General features: G+C 40.8%; 1 pseudogene; it reads left to right on the forward strand.

Moving 5' to 3' along the window:
- The window catches only part of LOC144484496 (uncharacterized), a 156938-nt pseudogene that overhangs the window by 25636 nt on the left and 108495 nt on the right, over positions 1–22807 (forward strand).

The raw sequence follows: 22807 nt of genomic DNA on the forward strand, positions 1-22807 counted from the left end.
GCTGAATATGTTCAATGTATTGTCTCCATTATTGCTGATGGTGATATTGCAGTTCATCATTTCTTTATTTAAAAAACTAATTCCATTGTAAATATGGTGTTTTTATTACCACGCCCCCAAGAAGAACACAAATCTAAAAATGATGAAATAACATTTTGGGAAAATAAGGAGACCGTCAGTCTGTGTTGCAACAATTCCGGGTCTCTGTCACATTACAATAATAAAGCATCATTTATCAGAAGAATTGTTGTCGATTTCTGTAACTAAATGCGGAGTATGAACAAAGTGATTGCATTTACAGTGTGGATGGCTGTCACTGGACATTTTGTGTTTGGAGATGAGAAGAAACTCTCACACAATACAATGTTTCTCCTTATATTTGTCAAACTGCCCCAATCTCGAAGACAGCCCTTTGAAAATACTGAGAATCCCGCCCTCCTGATAATTAAATAGTGAGTTGACAGAGAAACATAAATTTAACATCGACTTTTGACAGAGAAGTTAATGAATGAACGGACACGGAGATCATTAAAGTTCTCCTTCAGCATCCAAATCATTGCAGCTCACTCTATTGGCCACCGGCTGTCGAACATTCTCTGGTATTGGGAACACAAGATATCAGGTCTTTGCTGCACATTGCACAATATCACAAGAATAAATGTTTTATCTTCCATTGAATCAGGTTATGACCTGATCATTTCTCCGCTCATTGGCAGCTATGATTGGAACTCTTCAATAATGGAAATCAGATTATACTGTACAATAGAACACGGTGTAAATCAGGTACAAGAGACGCTGCTGTTTAAATAGGGGGCAAAACTTTCAGAATATTCCAGGAATCCCTGTTGTTCATGTCAGTTTGATGATGTTCTTTTAATATTATTTCGATGCATTTTTGCCATTGCTCTGATCTCAATTGACTGGGGAATTGGGACCATCAACATCTCTCTCGCATTTCATGAAGTGGTTAATAAACAGACTTTAATTATTGGAATGACATTTACTTGGAAGTTATACAAATGAAAAAACATCTGGTCACTTTACTGTTTTGCGATGCTATTTACTCACATAATGAACAGGACATTGAATGAAAATATTTGATTAGAATGATTACTATTTAAAATGTGTCTTTCTTGTGGGAATGAAACATTTACTGTTCAAATGGCTGAATCCCATTTTGTCCATTCAGGTTCACGCTAATCTGTCCCACACAGTATTTGGCAGCAATCCAGCCTGCTGTCAAATGCTCAAAGTTATTGACAGGAAGCATCTGGGGGTGTTTGTGCAGTAGATCTGCTTCCTCAGTACTGACCGCTTGGCTGCAAGCCAACTTCAAACCCTTCACATTGTCAATGAGCCCTATTTATAAAGAAATCTACCCAGCAACAGTACTGGAGGCAATTTAATGTTTTAAGTTGTAAGTCTATATGGATTTTACCCATCTCTCAAGAAAGACAATTTATGCAGCTTCTCTGACACCCTGTTAGCAACAATGATGATTTTTCCAGCACATCAGGATATTGTCATGGATGGATCGAAAGAATTACAGGCAGACTGAGAGATGACTCAGGGAGACGATACATGTTGTAATACATGAACTTGTATGTTTGTGTATTCTTTCCCTATCTCGTTCCATGAGATGTTTGAGTTGGTGGAACGACGAGCACATTATGCCTGTCCCAAATGCCCTTGAACTGAATGGTTTTCTACGCCACTTCTGAAGAGTCAGCCATTTTGTGTCCGTCTGGAGTCACATTCTTGTGAGACCAGGTAGCGATGGCAGATTTCCCTCATTGGGGGATCAGAGAGGGTTCTATGGTCGCCATTAGAATGTATTCCATATTTATTAATTGAATTCAAATTCCACCAGCTGCAATGCTCCGATTTAAATCCCTGTCCCTGTCCCATCATTGTCCTGGGCCTCTGGGTCACTGGGCCAATTAAATTAATATTACGTCACCATCTGCGCAAACAATAAATGAATGACTGTCTTGATGCAGGAATTAATGACAGTTGAATGAATGATAGTTGGATGAATCACAGTTGGATGCCTGAATATTTTGATTGAGGAATCAGTGAATGGATTGATGGATGTGTTGCGAGATGGCATTGAAAAATGCTGTTCTACATTCCCATATTTGTGCTTGATTATTTCATAAATTGAATCAGCTCCTTTATTCCATTTGTGTCAGTCTAATACCTTCAACTCTTCCAGAGTCTCTGGGTGAAATCCATCCCGAGTTTATCGGGAGTTAGCAAGCTAATCCTCACGAAGAGAAGGACGAGATATTCCTGCCGCTCGGATGGTTCATTTCTCTGCTGATGCTGAATCTTCATATCCAAGATAAAAAGAGTGAACATGATTAGGTTGAGGAGGGAGGATTGTAATATTTGAAACATGTGGTTCTTTGACGTACAGCAAATCACTCAACATGCCCTCACCTAAATTAGTGAAGGTAACAGGGTGAAAAGTAAATAAGGTACCAACAGAAATATTGTGAGACTCACTGGACAATAACAATTGTTACATTACTTCCCAAAACAGTGTAATACTGAATCGGGATTTAAAGATTCAGTAACTTCACATGAGGTACAGGTAGTTTCATTTATATCATCACTTTGAAAATCATCACACACTCTAGCTATGTATCAGGACATTCTGTGTGATGATGAGGTGATTACTTGTCAATGAAGAACAGAGGCTGCTGGGTCGCTGTTCATTATGCACGGTCTGAATTAATTTCATTCCCCACTGAATTCTGGGACAGATTATATTCCTTGGTGACAAAAAGGCCAACATGATGCCAATAAATGTTAATATCAATACATCCTACGAAGCAAATTACAATTGTATGTTGTATAGAATGAAATACTGAAAACAAACAGAAAATGCTGGAAAATCGCAGCAGGTCTGACAGCTTCTGTGGAGACAGAATGGAGCCAACGTTTCGTGTCTGGATGGCGCTTCGACAGAGTATTCCTGATGCGTTGGAGAGATCATCATTGTTTCTAACAAGGTGTCATAGAAGCTGCATCACTTTCCTGTGAGATGGGAATAGTTTAAGTAGTTACTGTTTAATGATATACACTATGTCGACCCGCACACAAGTTACACCAATTCAGATATCGATCCCAAATATCATATTCAACTTCTCCATCCTAACTAACCTAATCAACGCCTCAATCACTAACTATATTCTAAAAAAAACTTCCTAATCCCTATCCAACCGTATCATTTCCCAATTTCATCATCCACTTCAATTTCCTCCAAATAAAAATTGGTCATCCTGACTCAAAATGTTGGCTCTATTCTCTCTCCCCAGATGCTGTCAGACCTGTTGAGATTTTCCAGAATTTATTGTTTTTGTTTCAGTTTCCAGAATCCGTAGTAGTTTGCTTTTATCAAAATGCTGAATATAATTGGTGAAATAATTGTTTATCTGTATGACTTGATGATAATTGATGAAATGGAATAACCCCGCCTGGAAATACCGCCCCCCCCCCCTCCCCAAGACACTCATCAACCCCACTTGAACATAAGTTACCATTCCTATACTGTCGCTGGGTCGGAATCCATGAGCACCCTCCCGAACAGCACTATGGGAGTACCTACTCTGCAGGTTTTGCAGCGGTTCAACAAGGCAGGTCACCACCACTTTACTGAATGCAATTAGCAATGGGGAACAAATGCTGGCCTAGAAAGTGTCGCCCACCTCCCATAAAGTAATGTTAAATATACTAATCTTTATGAATGAATGAGAACTGGTGAATGCATTTTTAAAAATTGTGAATGGATGGTCGTTGGTGAAAATAATTACTATTCTTCTGAACATTTATGACATTCTCCTTATCTGCTGGAAGATTTAAGGTTTGACGTTTATTTATTAATGTCACAAGTAGGCTTACATTAACACTTCAATGAAGTTACTGTGAAAATCCCCGAGTCGCCACGTTGCGGCGTCTGTTCGGGTACACCGAGGGAGAATTTAGCCTGGCCAGTGCACCCTACCTGCATGCATTTTCGGACTGTGGGAGGAGCACCCAGAGGAAATCCACGCATACACGGGAAGAATGTGAAGATACCGCACAGACACTGACCCAAGCCGGGAACCAAACCTGTGGCCCTAGCGATGTGAGGCAACAGAGCTAACCACTGTGCCATCCTGGCACCCACCATTCCACAAGAGATGCATGATTCAAATTCATCACACTTTTTGCAAAGTAAGCCAATGGAAGAGACTGCTCCAGCTACAGACATATCTCAGTCATGGCATCACGGGAAAGATCTTTGCTAGGGTCACACTTGAAATACATAATCTACTTGCAGACCGGGTGTTCCTGATGTGCAGTGTAGTGATTGTGTTGGAAGATTTACTCCAGCCAACAACTTCTCCATGTTCCATATGTCCATATCTTTAACGTACTTTGATCAATCTCGCTAAGACATTCAACGCCGTCAGCACGGCAAGGACTATAGGATTTTGGTGATAACTGGCTCTACACCAAAGTATCCATTCATGATACAAAAACGATAACACACAATGACAAATGGTAGCTTAATGGGCAGCACTTGTGGCAGAACTAACCTTTCAAAAATTGTCCTCTTCAATCATCAGAAAAGGTGACATATGTCAAGGAAGCCAATCTGAATTGGATGTGTTTATTGTGTGTCCATCATGTAGTGTAAATGGAAGGATGCAAGTGATCATTTTGAAATTAATTTCTGTCAAACATGATATATTTCACAAAACACACGCAAACCAAGATGCCCAATTTTTGTTCCGCCAGGATCACTCGACTCCAGAAATGATTTAAAATGAGTCCAAATATAGACACAAATTTTAAATTAAAAGGTGAAGAGAGGTTGCGTGCCCTTGACATCGACGCAACATTTGACCGTTTGTCGCATCAAGGAGCCCGAGCGAAACTGCAGTTAATGGGAATCAGGGGGAAACAGTCCACTGGCTGGAACACAAAGGAAGATGGTTGTGGTTCTTAATGGTCAGTCCTCTCAGTCACACGGCTTTGCAGGAACTCTTCAGGTTAGTGACAAAGCCCCAAGCTTCAGCCATCATCAAAGTTCATATGTGGGATGTTCACTGATGATTGAACAAAGTTCAGCACCAGTCCCGACTCCTCAGGTACTGACACAGTCTGTGTCCATATGAAGCAAGACTTAGAAAACATTCAGTCTTGGGCTATTGAGTGACAAGTAACATTAATGCCACACAAGTGGCAGGCAATGACCCTCTCCAGTAAGGGAGATTCCAACCATCTCCCCCTGACACTAAGTAACATTACTAGCGCAGAATCCCTCACTATCAACATCCTGGGCATTATACTTCGTGAAAATCTGAACTGGAGCAGGCATTTAAATCATGTGGCTACAAGAGCAGGTGAGATGCCAGGGGTTCTTCGGCGAATAGCTCACCTCCTGAATTTCCAAACCCTATCCATCATCTACCAGGCAAAAGGCAGGAATATGAACAAAGAACAGTACAGCACATGAACAGGCCCTTCTGCCCATCAAGTCTGTTCCAACATAAATGATTGAATATTCTCTACTTGCCTAACTTGTGCCACTCAAAAAGCTCCATGCCATTCTGGAAAAAGTATCTGTCTCGAAGAACACCCCACCCACCAGCTTCCCAAAGCTTGCCAACATATTCTCAAAGGAAATTATGGTTTGGCAACAACAGTTGACTGTCAGTGACGTCAGAATCCCATGAAGTAATGTTAAAAATCTCATATCTCTGCTTATATTCAACTCACCTCTGACTCTGTCCGTGTTACACTAGGTTCTGCCTGGATCACATTCCAGGAGGTCCTATCTACGTTTTTTTGCTGCACTCGGGTCAATATCAGCTGTTCATGTACGGAGCAAAGGCCCTGTTAATATTATAATTTCTAAGTTACGGCTGCACTTAGCCATGTCCCTGCTAATCTGACAAGAGGCCGTGTCTTAATTCTTACTGCCTCAGAACATTTACCTCTGTGCACTAAACTGGAAATACTGTCTTCATGCATTACATATGGTTCTGTCACAGTTATTTTGCTAGTCGTTCATGAGATTTTAATAATCCAAGTCCTTTTTAAGTTAATGCTGCACCAGTCCATGTATTTGGTTATTTAAGGCTATGTCATGTCTCAGTTTTATTGTACTTTGCAATACCTCCTAATTGCTGCATTGTCCGAATCTCAGTGTGCATCAGTCTAGTTCCTTTATCAACAACTACTACGAATGAAGTGGGCTCAGTATAAGTTTATATCAGTCAAGGTACTATATCAGTAATTATCACTAACACACTGGACTTTGTTTCAGTTTAAACCTGTCTCAGTCCTATAATTATTACTAATGCACTTGGCTGCATCGCAGTTCATAAAAATCTCGGTCCAGTATCATTAATTACTCGGCGCTGTCTCAGTTCATGTCGCATAAGCTCCTATATCAGTAAAACTGCGCTAGACACTGTCTCAGTTTTCTTTTCCTTGGCAATGTCATTTTTTTAAATGTTTCTTTCATGGGATGTGGCTGTCATTGGAATTTGGCATTTGACCATCCTCACATGGCACTCGGCACTAACTCATTTCTATTTTGTTGGATCTGGCCCCTGTTTATATTAAAATACAGCCTGGTTCTGTTAATACTCTGCTAGATCGAAATTCAGTTTATATTGCACGAGACACTCTCTCTGGATATGTAATATTTGATCCTGACCCTGTATATATTTCACTAGACTGTGTCAGTGTTATTCCTGCACTTAACTATGTCTCTGTTTGAATTATGTCTGTATTACTACACGATTCTGCGAGTAGAAGAGATAACATATTGGGATAAAAACATTGCTATCAGGCAAGATCCAGAAACGGGCAGTATTGGATCGACAGTATTTGGTTGGTGCAGTCTTGGAGGGCCGACGGGCCTTTCCCTGTGCGGTGATTTTCTTTGTTGTTTGTTCTTTATTGACAACGCATGCTGCACAGGGCTTGGTATCCATTTTCAATGCAGTCAGCAGAAGTAGATTTCAGATATCGCTTCTTCTTTTCCCGTGCCCAAAACCTCATAAAGTTTGCAGAGAATTGTATTCCCCCAACCACTTCCCTCATTACTGGCATTGTCCAGTGCAGTAAAAACTGAGACCATGTCCAATACAATATAAACGTGGACAGGGTCAATTGCAGAAATAAGACTGCATCTAGTTTAATGCAAATAGAGATAGGTCTATATTAATATAAACAGAGACAACGTCTCGCTTAAAATGAACAGAAATATGGTAACGTATAATATAACGTATAACAGCGTCCAATTTAGTATAAACAGATACAACATCCAGTTTCATATGAGTAGAGACAGGCAATATAATATTCTACGTGCAATATAAAAATAGTTAGGGTCCAGTGAAAAATCAACAAAGGTATGGCCTCATAATATAAGCTGACAGAGGGTAAATTTACTGTAATATAAAGAGACTGGTTCAATCCCCATGACATTTGTAGAGACGGCCGACTATCCCATCAAAAGCTTACAGGACAGGAGTAACATGGTGTTAGCTGCAGAATGCAAAGTTCCCTCTGCATTGCCAAATTAAACCCTCCCAAGGCAGGAATAGCATGAGTTACATACAAAGTGAATCTCGCTCTATACTATCCAAATCAAACATTCCCAGAACAGTATACTGTCTAGAAAGAGAGTGAAACTCCCTCTACAAAGTCTGCTCAAACAAAATGAAGGCAGAAAGAGCATGAACTCTCTTCTACGTTAAACCTCTTCTGCACTCTTCCTTCAGAGATTCGGGAGGCAGATTTAAATTACTGTTAGGTACAGGGAAAAGAGCTGTCTACATAGTGCCATAAAACACACCCAGGTCAGGTACAGCAGAGATGAGATACGGATTAAATCTTCCTTGACAAAGTCATATCAAACATTCAAAAGGAAGGTACAGTGAATTTAGATGCAGAGTAAATATTCCAAAGACAGGGACAGCAGCGGCTAAATATGGGGACAGATCCTTTGGTACTGCCACATTGAATCCTTATCACCAGGTACAGCCGATGTTAGACACAGAGGAAAATGTATCAAATATTCCGAGATCAAAGAATGCTCAAGAGACCTTTTAGAGTAAAGCTCCTTCACAGATTCCAATTCATTGAGTTAAATTATTTTAGAAGTCTATAACTCCGGCTGAGAGAACACATTGGGTAGATGATATTGACTTCATGTTGTGGAGTGAAGGCGACGAACCATTGTGGGGAGATCAGACACTGAAACAGACAGGAGAAAGACAGAGAGATGAAACAGGAAATTTCAATGAATACATTTGCCGTGTCATTATATTTCGGGATCAGAGGGATGTTTTCCTAATTCTGGACATAGATATCATCATGACGTTTTTCCTCATGTAATTTAAAATCATAGCTTTCAATAATATTGAAAAACAATCGTTACTGGAATCCGTTGATTGATTTGCATGTTTGACTCTATTTCTGTGCTGTGTTGGTGGGGAAATATTTGTTGTGTTTTTGTCAGTCAACAATCTAATCTGGGATTTCTATTTCTGTATTTATTTACATAAACACCTCACTGTTTACAATGAAATGTTCATGGCAGCAAAACCATAAACCGTCACTTATTGATCTGTTTCAAATCAAAATAGCGTTTATTTTAAGAATATTAACAGTTGATTCAAAATTAATAGAAACTTTTTGAACATTCATTACACAAGATACAAAGTGGCAAAGATTAGTGGGAAAATAGAGCATTTGGAAATCTTTAAAGGTCAACAGAAAGCCACGAAGAAAGCTATAAGGAAAAGTAAGATGGATGATGAAAGTAAACTAGCTTAGAATATAAAAACAGATATCAAATGTTTCTACAAATATATAAAGCAAAAAGAAAGAGTGGCTAAAGTAAACATTGGTCCTTTAGATGATGACAAGGGGGATGTAATAACTGGAAATGAAGAAATTCAGAGATTTTGAACATATAGTCATTGGAATTCAGAAGAGTGCCGGGAGAATCTTATAGAAGCATACAAGATTAGGAAGGGAATTAATAAGATAGAAGCGGGGAAGTTCATAGAATCATAGAAACCCTACAGTGCAGAAGGAGGCCATTCGGCCCATCGAGTCTGCACCGACCACAATCCCACCCAGGCCCTACCCCCACATATTTTACCCGCTAATCCCACTAACCTACACATCCCAGGACTCAAAGGGGCAATTTTTTTAACCTGGCTAATCAACCTAACCCGCACATCTTTGGACTGTGGGAGGAAACCGGAGCACCCGGAGGAAACCCACGCAGACACGAGGAGAATGTGCAAACTCCACACAGACAGTGACCCGAGCCGGGAATCGAACCCGGGAACCTGGAGCTGTGAAGCAGCAGTGCTAACCACTGTGCTACCGTGCCGCCCGAGTTTCCACTGGCAGGTGAAACCAGAACTAGGGGGCATAGCCTCAAAATAAGGAGGAGCAGATTTAGCACTCAGTTGAGGAGGAAATTCTTCACACAATGGATTGTGAATCTGTGGAATTCCCTGCCCAGTGAAGCAGTGGAGGCTACCTCATTGAATGCTTTTAAGGCAAGGAAAAATACATTTCTGAACAGTAAAGTAATTAAGGGTTATGGTGTGCAGGCTGATAAGTGGAGCCGAGTCCACAAAAAGGTAGGCCATGATCTTATTCAATGGCGGAGCAGGATCGAGGCGCCAGTTGGCCTACTTCAGCTCCTAGTTCTTACATTCCTAAGATACTACAAACACTGTCCAGGGACCTGTCTGACCCAGACACCCAGTTGCTGCCATGGGTAAAGCCACGCGATGGCTTTCCAGGTCAGTCTCAGGGAGCCTCAGGGACGCCCGGTTTCTGCCTCTGGCTGAGCCAACACAATATCTGATTAGACACTTTTACAAATATGAAAGAAAAACATGTAAAAACAACACCACGCACCCCGGACATACTCTCTCGCCTTTTTCCATCGCGATGATGCAAAAGCTTGAGGACATTTATAAACCGAGTTTAAAACAGTTTCTTTCCTGCTGCATTCAGACTTTTGAATGGACCAACCTCGCATTAAGTTGATCCTTTTCTACACCCTAGCTATGACTGTAACATTACATTCTATACTCTCTCCCTTTCTTCCCTATGTACATTATGCTCTGTCTATATAGTGAACACGAAACAATAACTTTCACTGTGTAGTAATATGTGTGATAATAATAAATCAAATGAAATCAAATAAAATTTATCAAAAATACCGAGGATTACTCCCGGTGAATTGATTGCTGACACTGGAACATTCCAGAAACAGACTAATACTGAGGCAGTAAGATTGAGATCCATTGTAATGTCTCTGTAAGTCCAAGGGGTGAAATTGCATTTGATTATCTGTTATATAAAAGAAACAATTTCATTGTAAATTAAATACCTTCATTTCTGCACCCCTTCACAAGGGAATAGACATAAACAAGGTGACATTATCTTATCAGGGTAAAGACGTCAGTCAGATTTGCAATAATTCTGTGTCTCTAACACATTGCAGCAAAATAATAATTCATGAGAGGAATTATTATCGATTTATGTAACTACATGCTGGGATGATTGTATTTCAGGTGTGGATAGCTATCCGTGTAATTTGGGACCGGATATAAGCAAAAAGGGAAGCAATGGCTTAGTGTTATTATCGCTACACAATTAATCCACAAACTCAACTAATGTTCTCAGGATCCGGCTTCGAATCCCGCCACGACAGATGGTGGAATTTAAATTCAGTAAAAACGTCTGGACTTAGGAATCTACTTATGACCATGATATCATTGTCGATTGTCTTCAGTAATGTCCTTTAGAGAAGGAAATCTGCAGTCCTTGCCTGGCTGGCCTACATGTCATTCCAGAGCCACAGCAATGTGGTTGGCTCTCAACTGCCCTCGGACAAGGAGTGGGCAATAAATGCTGACCATCCAGTGGCATCCATGTCCATAGAATCCCTACAGAGCAGAAGGAGGCCATTTGGCCCATTCGGCCTGCACCGACAACATTCCCACTGAGGCCCTATCCCCATCACCCCACGTATATTCGCTGCTAATTCCCTTGGCATCATGGAAGAATTTATCATCGCCAATCAACCTAAGCGGCGCATCTTCGGACCGTGTGAGTAAATAGGCAGACAATTGGAGGACGTGCAGACTCCACACAGACAGAGACTCCACGCAGATCCAAACCGGGAATTGAATCCGGGTCCCTTGCGTTGTGCGGCAGCAGTGCTAGCAACTATGCCACCGTGCCGTCCATGAATGAATTGAAAAAAGAAACTCCTCATATGATACAATGTTACACCTCATATTTCCCCAACAGCTCCTTCACCCTGTGAAAATTAACAGTGAAAGAAACATGGTTGACTTATAATTAATTGAGTTGACAGAGATACATAAAATTGAAATCGATTTGGACAGAGAAATTAATGAATCAGAACCAACACGGCGATCAGGAAAGTTCTCCTTCAGCATCCCAATCATTACAGCTCATTTTATTGGCCACCGCTGTCTAACATTCATTCGTCGTGGGAACACAGGATATCAGGACTTTGCGGCATTTTGCACAATATCACAAGAGTAAATGTTTTATCTTCCACTGAACCAGGTTATGAACTGGTCATTTCTTCACTCATTGGCAGCTATGAGAGGGACTGTTAAATAATCGAAATCAGGTTATGCTGCACAACAGAACATGGTGCCAATCACGTATAATTGACGTTGTCTTTTTAAAGAGGTGTAGAACACTGAGAATATTCCAGGAATCCGCGCTGTTCAAGGCAGTTATATGACTTTCTTTTACTTTTAATTATTTTAATTTTGGGCCATTACACTGATCTCATTGGACTGAGGGATTGGGGACATCAAAATCTCTTTCGTGCACTTCATGAAGTTGCTCACAACGTGGATTTAATTGTTGGAACGACATTTATTTGGAAGTTATACAAATGAAATAGCACCTAGCCAATTTACTAGTTTCCGATACTGTTTAATCACATAATGAACAGTGCATTCATTTCAAATATTTGCTGAGAATACCATTTAAAACGTGTCTTTCTTGTGGGAATCAAACATTTATTATAGAACTGGCTAAGTCCCATTTTATTCTTACAGATTCACGTTAATCTGTCCCACGCAGTATTTGGCAGCAGTCCAACCTGCTGCCAAATACCCGAAGATATTTACAGGAAGCATCTGAGGGTGTTTGTTCAGAAACTCAAAGATCTGTTTCCTCAGCACTGAGCGCTTGGCTGCAAGCCAACTTCAAACTCTTAGCATTGTCAATGGGGCCTATTTATAAACAAATCTGCCCAGCAACAGTACTGGAGGCAAGTTAATTATTGTTTAAGTTGTAAACCTATATAAATGCTTCCCATTTCTTTGGAAAAGAAAGTTTCCAGCTTCTCTGGCACCTTGTTCGCAACAATGATGATCTCTCCAACACAACAAAATACTGTGAACGATGGATAAAAATAAACACAGGCAGATTGTGAGAGTTGATTCAGAGAGGTGATACATTTTATAATACATAAACATGTATGCTTGTGTTTTATTTCACTTTTTTCTTCCATGGGACGTGGGAGTCTCTGGAAAGACCAACATTTGTTTCCTGTGCTTAATTTATTTTGAACTGAGTGGTGTGTTAGGACATTTCAGAAGGCATTGCCCAGTTACGCATACTGCTGTCCGTCTGGAGTCACACCCTGGTGAGACTAAGTAGGGATGGCAGATTTCTTTGATTGGGGAATCAGAGAGGTTCATCTGGTCGCTGCAAATATGAATCCAGATTTATTGATTGAAATCAAATTCCACCAGCTGCCATGGTCGGAATTAATCTCGTGTTCACACATCACTGGCCTGGGCCTCTGGATTACTGCTCCACTGGCATTAATATTCCGCCACCATCGACACAAGAAATAAATAAATGCCTGTGTTGATGCAGGGATGAACGATAGTTGGCTGCCTGAATGTTTTCATCGAGGAATCAGTGAATGGACTGATGGATGTGATGATAGCTGGTCCTGACATTTGTTGTTCCACATTCGCACACTTGTGTTTTACTACTTCAAAAATCGAGGCTGGTCCTTTATTACAATTGTGTCAGTCCACAACCTTTAATCCTTCCAGATTTTCTGGGTGAATTCCATCCCAGGGACATGCGGAACAAATGAATTGAACGTCACTAAGAGTAGTCTGATTTCCCCCCCCCCCCCCCCCCCTGCTGATGGTGAATCTCCAAATGCAAGATGGAAAGAGGGAACATGATTAGGTTGATGAGGGAAGATTGTAATATTTGGAACATGTGGCCTTCCTAGTGCAACAAAATCACTCAACAGATCATCACCCAAATTAGTGAAGATAATACGCTAAAAAATAAACGATGTGGCAACTACAATATTGTGAAACTCACTGGACAGCTTGAAGTTTTAAATTACTTGCCAGAACTTTGTAAAAATGAATCGGGATTTTAAGCGTCTATAAATTCACATTAGATACAGATACTTTCAGTTGTACAGTCATTTTTAAAATGGTCACACACTCCAGTTATATATCAGGAGTTTCTGTGTGATGATGAGGTCATTACTTGTTAATAAAGCGCAGAGGCTGCTGGGTAGCTGCTACTATTTGGCTGATTTAATTCAATTTCCCGCTGAATTCTGGGGCAGATTTGTTTCTTTCGTGACAGAAAGGCCAATGTTATCTCAATACATTTGAATCTGCAGTTTCATAAACTGCAATTATATTTGCATCAAATAAAATACTGACAATAATTGGTGAAATATTAATATATTTTTGTGAATTGAAGGTTGTTGGTAATATTGACGCCAGGCAATGATCATCTCCAAAAAGGGAGAACCGACCCATTGCCCCTTGTCACTCAATGATATTATGGTACTGAATCACCCACTATAAACATCGGCGGGGTTACCATTGGCTAATAAGAACATAAGAACATAAGAAATAGGAGCAGGAGTAGGCCATCAAGCCCCTCGAGCCTGCCCCGCCATTCAATAAGACCATGGCTGATCTGATAGTGGTTTAGTTCCACTTACCTGCCCGCTCCCCATAACCCTTAATTCCCTTATTGATCAGAGATCTATCTACCTGTGACTTCAGCATATTTAACGAGGTAGCCTCCACTGCTTCAATGGGCAGAGAATTCCAGAGATTCACTACCCTCTGAGAGAAGAAGTTGCCCCTCAACTCTGTTCTAAACTGACTCCCCCTTATTTTGAGACTGTGTCCTCTAGTTCTTGTTTCCTTTCTAAGTGGAAAGAATCTCTCTGCCTCTACCCTGTCTAGCCACTTCATTATCTTATATGTCTCTATAAGATCTCCCCTCAGCCTTCTAAACTCCAACGAGTACAGGCCCAATCTACACAATCTCTCCTCATAAGCTAACCCCCTCATCTCTGGTATCAACCTGGTGAACCTTCTCTGTACTCCCTCCAAAGCCAATATATCCTTCCGCAAATAAGGGGAATAAAATTGCACACAGTACTCTAGTTGCGGCCTCACCAGTACCTTGTACAACTTCAGCAAGACCTCCCTGCTTTTATACTCCATCCCCTTCGCAATAAAGGCCAACATTCCATTTGCCTTCTTGATCACCTGCTGCACCTGCAAACTGAGTTTTTGCGATTCATGCACAAGGACCCCCAGGTCCCTCTGTACAGGAGCATGTTGTAATTTTTCACCATATAAATAATAGTCCATTTTACTATTATTCCTTCCAAAGCGGATAACCTCACACTTGTCAACGTTATACTCCATCTGCTGCATTATAATCGCTGCATTAACTAGGTATATAAATGCTCCGGCTAGAATATCAGGTCAGCCTGCTTTGAGTAACCCACCTCCTGACTCCCCAAACCTGTGCACCACCTACACGACACAAGTCAGGAGAGTAAAAGGGTTCTCTCCACTTGCTTGAGTAAGTGCAGCTCAAACAAAATTCAAGAATCTTCATACCATTCAGGACAAAGCCGCCGGCTGGACTGGCACAGCATTTGCAAATGCTCAGTCCCTCCACCACAGAGAGCAGCATTATGTACCATCTACAAGTTTCACTTCCGAAACTCACCGAAACTCCTTACGCAACACCTTCCAACCACACGACACCTACCATCTGGAAGGACAGGGGTAACAATTACCAGGGAATATCATCTATAAATTCCCCTCCAAGTCAGTCATATACCTGACTTGGAAATATATCGTCCTTCCTTCACTATCGCTGAATCGAAATCCTAGAAGTCCCTCTGCAACAGCACAGTGTGGGTACCAGCACCACCGGTTCTGCAGCAATTCAAGAAGGTAGTTCACCACCAGCTCACTAAGGGCAATTAGGTATGGGCAACAAATGCTGACTGAGCCAGCAACGCACGTATCCATTAAATTAAAACTTAAACGATTAATGTTTATGAATGGATGATAACTTATGAACAAAATTGTGTAACTTTGTGAATGGATGGCAATTGGTGAAAATAAATACCAACTTTCTGAACATTTATGACCTTCTCTTTCTCTGCCAGAAGATAGGTTCCGTTCCACAGGAGACTCATAATTCAAAAGCATCACACTATCCGAAGACAAGGTCGACAGAAGAGGCGGCAACATCTGCAGCTGTATCTCAATCATAGCATCATGGGAAAGGCCTTTGATAGGATGACAATTTGGTTACTCATCTGCTTGAAGACCGGGATTAACCTGAAGCACAGTGTTGTGTTGGTGTTGGAAGATATACGTATCATAACCATACCTTCCTGAATCTAAATAAGACATTCGACACTAGCATCAGAGCAGAGACTACAAGATTTGGGGGAACTAGGCTCTCCAACAAAAATTCCTCGGTCTCATTCATGACACAGAAAACGACAATATACAACCACAACTAATAGCTTCATGGGCAACACTTGCCGTTGATTCAACCTCTCAAAAATTGCCCATCGAGTCTGCACCGAATCTCTGACAGAGTATCTGAGCCAAACCCTTTCCCCTACCCATGCCCCATAGCCCCACACATTTACCATGACCAATCCACCTAATCTGAACATCTTTGGATACTAAGGGGCAATTTAGCATGGCCATTAGAATGTATTCCATATTTATTAATTGAATTCAAATTCCATCAGCTGCAATGCTCCGATTTAAATCCCTATCCCCACATCATTGTCCTGGGCCTCTGGATCACTGGGCCAATTAAATTGATATTACGTCACCATCTGCACAAACAAAAAATGAATGACTGTCTTGATGCAGGAATGAATGACAGTTGAATGAATGATAGTTGGACGAATGACAGTTGGATGCCTGAATATTTTGATTGAGGAATCAGTGAATGGATTGATAGATGCATTGTTAAATGGTACTGAAATATGTTGTTCTACATTCCCATATTTGTACTTCACTGGTCCATAAATTGAAACAGCTCCTTTATCCCATTTCTGTCAGTCTAATAACGTCAATACTTCCAGAGGTTCTGGGAGAAATACAACCCTAGTTTCTAGGGAGCGAGCAAGCTGATCCTCACGAAAAGAAGAGGGGATTTTCCTGCCGCACGGATGGTTCATTTCTCTGCTGATGCTGAATATTCATATCCAAGATCGAAAGAGAGAACATGATTTGGCTGAGGAGGGAGGATTGTAATATTTGAAACATGTGCAGCAAATCACTCACCATGCCCTCCCCCAAATTAGTGAAGGTAACAGGCTGTAAAATAAATAATGTGGCAACAGATATATTGTGAAACTCACTGGACAACTACAAGTGTTACATTATTTCCCAAAACTGTGTAATAATGGATCGGGATTTAAAGATTCAGTAAAATCATATTTGGTGCAGGTAGTTTAATTTGTATGATTACTTTGGAAATCATCACACCAGTTATGATTCAGGAGTTTAAAGCGCAGAGACTGCTGGGTAGCTACTCATGATCCTCGGTCTGTATTCATTCAATTTCCAATTGAATTCTGGGACAGATTTTATCCTTGGTGACAAAAAGGTGTCAATAAATGTTAATATCAATAAATTATTCAAAGCAAAGTTGTATAGAAGGAAATACTGGAAACAAACAGAAAATGCTGGAAAATCTCAGCAGGTCTGACAGCATCTGTGGAGACAGAATAGAGCCAACGTTTCGAGTCTGGATGACGCTTCGGCAGAGTATTCCTGATGCGTTGGAGAGATCATCATTGTTTCTAACAAGGTGTCAGAGAAGCTGCATAACTTTCCTGTGAAATGGGAATAGTTCAAATAGATACTGTTTAATTATATGCACGATTTCGAGCCACACACAAGTTGCATCAATTTACATACCGATCCCAAAAATCATCAACTTCTCCATGCTAACTAACCTAATCAACATCTCAATCGCTAACTATATCCTAATCCCTTTCCAGCTCATCATTTCCCAATGTCCTCACCCTCTTCAATTTCCCCCAAATAAAAAAAAAGGGTCATCCCGACTCGAAACTTTGACTCTATTAAATTATAGCTTAGACAGTCGCCCACCTTCCATCAAGTAATTTTAAATAGACTAACCTTTGTGAATGAATGAGAATTGGTGAATGCATTTATTAAATTGCGAATGGATGGTCATTGGTGAAAATAATTACTATCTTTCTGAACATTTATGACATTCTCCTTATTTGCTGGAAGATTTAAGGTTTGTAGTTCATTTATTAATGTCACAAGTAGGCTTACATTAACACTGCAATGAAGTCACTGTAAAATCCCTGAGTCGCCACACTATACCGTCTGTTCGGGGACACTGAGGGAGAATTTAGCCTGGCCAGTGCACATTACCGGCATGCCTTTTCGGACTGTGCAGGAAACTGGACCACCCAGCAGAAATCCACGCATAAACGGGGAGAAAGTACAGACTCCGCACAGACACTGACCCAAGCCGGAACCAAACAAGTGGCCCTAGCACTGTGAGGCAACAGAGCTAAGCACTGTGCCACCATGGCACCCATCATTCCATAAGACAGGCATGATTCAAATTCATCACACTTTTTGCAAAGTAAACCGATGGAAGAGACTATTACAACTACAGACATATCTCAGTCATAACATCACGGGTAAGATCTTTGCTGGGGTCACACTTGAAATACATCATCTGCTTGCAGACCGGGTGTTCCTGATGTGCAGTGTAGTGACTGTGTTGGAACATTTACTCCAGCCAACAACTTCTCCATGTTCCATATGTGTCCATATCTTTAACGTACTTCGGCCAATCTCGCGAAGACATTCAACACCGTCAGCAGGGCAAGGAATACAGGATTTTGGTGATAACTGGCTCTACACCAAAGCTCCTAATCTCCATTCATGATACAAAAACGATAACACACAATGACGAATGGTAGCTTAATGGGCAGCACTTGTGGCAGAACTAACTTTTCAAAAATTGGCCTCCTCAATCATTAGAAAAGGTGACATATGTAAAGGAAGCCAATCTGAATTGGATGTGTTTATTGTGTGTCCATCATGTACTGTAAATGGAAGGATGCACGTGATCATTGTGGAATTAATTTGTATCAAACACGATGTATTTCACACAACACACACACACACCAAGATGCTCAATGTGGGTCCGGCACGGAGCACTCGATTCCAGAAATGATTTGGAAAGAGTCCAAATATAGATTTTAAAACATAAATTAAAAAGGTGAATAGAGAGTGCCTGCCCTTGACATCGACGCAGCGTCTGACCGTTTGTGGCATCAAGGAGCCCGAGCGAAACTGCAGTCAATGGGAATCAGGGGGAACAGAGTCCACTGCCTGAGTCATGCTGAGCACAAAGGAAGATGGTTGTTGATGGTCAATCATGCCAGTCACACGCATTGCTGCAGGAATTCTTCAGGTTAGTGACCTAGCCCCAAGCTTCAGCCTTCATCGAAGTTCAGAAGTGGGATTTTCACAGGTGATTGCACAAAGTTCCGCACCAGTTGCGACTCCTCAGTTACTGACACAGTCTGTGCCCATATGCAGTAAGACTTAGAAAACATTCAGTCTTTGGATAATGAATGACAAGGAACATTCATGCACCACAAGTGGCAGGCAATGACAGTCTCCAATGAGGGAGATTCCAAACCACTCCCCATGACATTAAATGGCATTACCCATCGCTGAATTCGCCCACTATCAACATCCTGGGAATTATAATTCGTGAAAATCTGAACGGAGACAGACGTTTAAATCATGTGGCCACAGGAGCAGGTCAGACGCTCGGAGTTCTGCAGTGAACAACGCACCTCCTGAATTCCCAACTCCTATCCATCATCTACAAGGCAAAAGGCTGGAGTGTGAACAAATATCACAGAATAGTAAAGCACAGGAACAGGCCCTTCGGCCCACCAAGTCTGTGCCGACACAAATGATTGAATATTCTCTACTTGCCTGACTTGTGCCACTCAAAAGCTCAATGCCATTCTAGACAAAGTAGCTGCCTCGAAGAACACCCCACCCACCAGCTTCCCAAAGCTTGCCACCACATTCTCAAAGGAATTCATGGTTTGACAACAAAAGCTGACTATCCCAGTGACATCAAAATCACATGAAACGATTTTAAACATACCATATATCTGCCTATATTCAGCTAGCCTCTGCGTCTGTCTATATTACAGTAGGCTGCGCCTGGATCCCATTCCAGGAGGTCATGTCTAAGCTTTTTCCTGCACTTGGCTCAATATCAGGTGTTCGTATATGAGACACAGGCCCTGTTTATATTATAATTTCTAAGTTATGGCTGTACTGAGCCATGCTTCTGCTGATCCGACAAGAGGCCGTGTCTCAATTCTTACTGCCTCAGAACATTTGCCACTGCATACTAAACTGGAGCAACTGCTTCATGCACGACACATGGTTCTGTCACAGTTATTTTGCTAATAGTTCATTAGATTTTGATAAACTCGATCCTGTTTGCGTTAATGCTGCACCAGTCCATGTATTTATTTATTTCAGACTCTATCACGTCTGAGATATAATTGCATTTTGCAATACCTCCTAATTGCTGCATTGTCCGTATCTCAGTGTGTATCAGTCTAGGCCCTGTCCCAGTAATTGTTACAAATAAACTGGGCTCTGTCTCAGTTTACATCAGTCTCGGTACTGTATCAGTAATCATTACTAATACACTGGACTCTGTCTCAGTTTACATCTGTCACTGTCCTGTATCTATTAGTAATTATTATTAATGCACTTGACTCCGTCTCACTCTAAAGACATTTAGGTCCTGTATCATTAATTACTGGGCTCTGTCTCAGTTTATATGTATAAGCTCCTATGTCCAGTAAAACTGCACTAGACACTGTCTCAGTTTTATTTTCCTCGACATTGTCATATATATTTGTAATGTTTGTTTCATGGGATGTGGGTGTCACTGAAAAGATCAGCATTTGGCCTTTGACCATCCCCACATGGCACTCAGAAAGAAACCCATTTCTATTTTGCTGGATCAGGGTTTATGTTAAATTAGAGTCTGTCTCTGTTAATACACTGCTAGACTAGAAATCAGTTTATATTGCACTAGCCATACTCTCTGGTTAAGTAATATTTGATCCTGACCCTGTACATATTTCACTAGACTGTGTTAGTGTTATGCCTGTACTTAACTTTGCCTCTATTTGAATGATGTCTGCATTTCTCCGCGGTTCTACGAGAAGAAGAGATATTATGTTGGATGAAAAACAGTGGTCTCTGGCAGGATTCTGAAACAGGCAGTATTGGATCGACAGTATTTGGTCGGTGCGGGCTTCCAGTGCCGAAGAGCCTGTTCCTCTGCAGTAATTTTCTTGTTCTTTGTTCTGTGTTGACAGTGCATGCTATACAGGTCTTAGTAACCATTTTCAATGCAGTCAGCAGAAGTAGGTTTCAGATAACACTGCTTCTTTTCCTTGTTTAAGAGGATGCAGAGAATTGTGTCCCCCTAAACACTTTCCTCATTACTGGCATTGTCCAGTGCAGTAAAAACTGAGACCATGTCCAATGCAATATAAACGTGGATAGGGTCAAGTGCAGAAATAAGACTCCATCTAGTTTAATACAAACAGACAGGTCTAAATTAATACAAACCGATACACCGTCTAGTTTGATATAAACCGAAACATGTTGATGCATAATATAAACAGGGACAAGGTCTAATTTAGTATAGTCAGAGAAAGCGTCTCGTTTAATATGTGAAGAGATAGGGTCTCGTGCAGCATAAACCGAGGCATGACCTTATATAATAGAAGCTGACACGGGGTAAACTGACTGTCTAATAAAGAGACTGGTTCAATCTCCATGAAATTTGGAGAGACGGCCTACTGCCCCATCAAACAATCACAGGACAGGAGTAATATGGGGTTAACAGTAAAGTTCCCCCATGCATTGCCAAATTTAACACTCCCAAGTCAGGAATAGCATGATTTAGATACAAAGTGAACCTCCCTCTCCCTATCAAAATAAAACATCCCTGGAAAAGGGAGACTGTCTAGAAACAGAGTGAAACTCCCTCTACAAAGTCTGCTCAAACACAATGAAGGCATAGAGACCAGGGACTCTCTTCTAGGTAAAACCACTTCTGCATTTTTCCTTCAGAGAATCGGGAGGCAAGTTTGAATTGGTGTTCGGTAGAGGGGGAAGATCCCTCGACGCAGTCCCATAAAATACACCCAGGTCAGGTACAGCAGAGATTAGATACGGATTAAATCTCCCTTTACAAGTAATATCAAACATTCAAAGGGAAGGTACGTGAGTTTAGATGCAGGTTAAATATTCCTCTACACTGTCCAGTCAAACAGTCCAAGGGCAGGGATAAATACAGGGAAAATCTCTTTGGTACTGCCACATCGAATCCTTGTTACGAGGTACAATACAGGTTAGATACAGAGGAAAATGTATAAAATATCCCAAAATCATAGATGCTCAAGAGATCTTTTAGAGTAAATCTCCCTCATGGATTCCAATTCATTGCGTTGCATTCCTTACAACTCTGGCTGAGAGAATACATTGGGCAACATTGAATTCAGATTGTGGAGGGAAGACGATGACCTATCGTGAAGAGACAAGACACAGAACCAGAAGGAGAAAGACAGAGAGAGAGATGAAACACAGGGAATTTCCACGAACACATTTGCCGTGTTATCACATTTCGGGATCAAAGGGATTCTTTGCTAATTCTGAACATAGATATTGTCATGATTTTTTTTCTTCATATAATTGATGAATAACTAATGTATAAAAACAATCATTTCTGGAATCCGTTGATCGATTTGCATGTTTGTCTCTATTTCTGTGCTGTGTTGGTGGGGAAATATTTGTTGTGTTTTCGTCAGTCAACAATCTAATCTGGGATTTCTATTTCTGTGTTTATTTACATAAGCACCTCACTGTTTACAATGAAATGTGAATGGCAGCAAAAACAGATAAACCGTCACTTATTCATTCGTTTCAACTCAAAATAGCGGTTATTTTAAGAATATTAACAGTTGGTTCAAAAAGAATAGAAAGCTTTTTAACATAAATTACACCAGATGCTATTTAATTAAATGAATGAATACATTCTATTTAAGAATTTGTCCTGAAAGTTCTGATGTCACAATAAATAAAGTATCTGTGAATAGGCTGGTATTCCATTGAATGTTAATTTGATTGATGATCTAAATTGCTTCAACTAGACAAGTTAAAACAAAGAGAACTGATGTGTGAAATATTCCTGTCATAATTAGTGATCAGACTCACACGAGGGAAGAATAAAAAATCCAGTGTGGTTATCACTAAGTGATACAAGTAGC

This window comes from Mustelus asterias, unplaced genomic scaffold (genome assembly GCF_964213995.1).
Source record: "Mustelus asterias unplaced genomic scaffold, sMusAst1.hap1.1 HAP1_SCAFFOLD_113, whole genome shotgun sequence".
Classification (NCBI taxonomy): domain Eukaryota; kingdom Metazoa; phylum Chordata; class Chondrichthyes; order Carcharhiniformes; family Triakidae; genus Mustelus; species Mustelus asterias.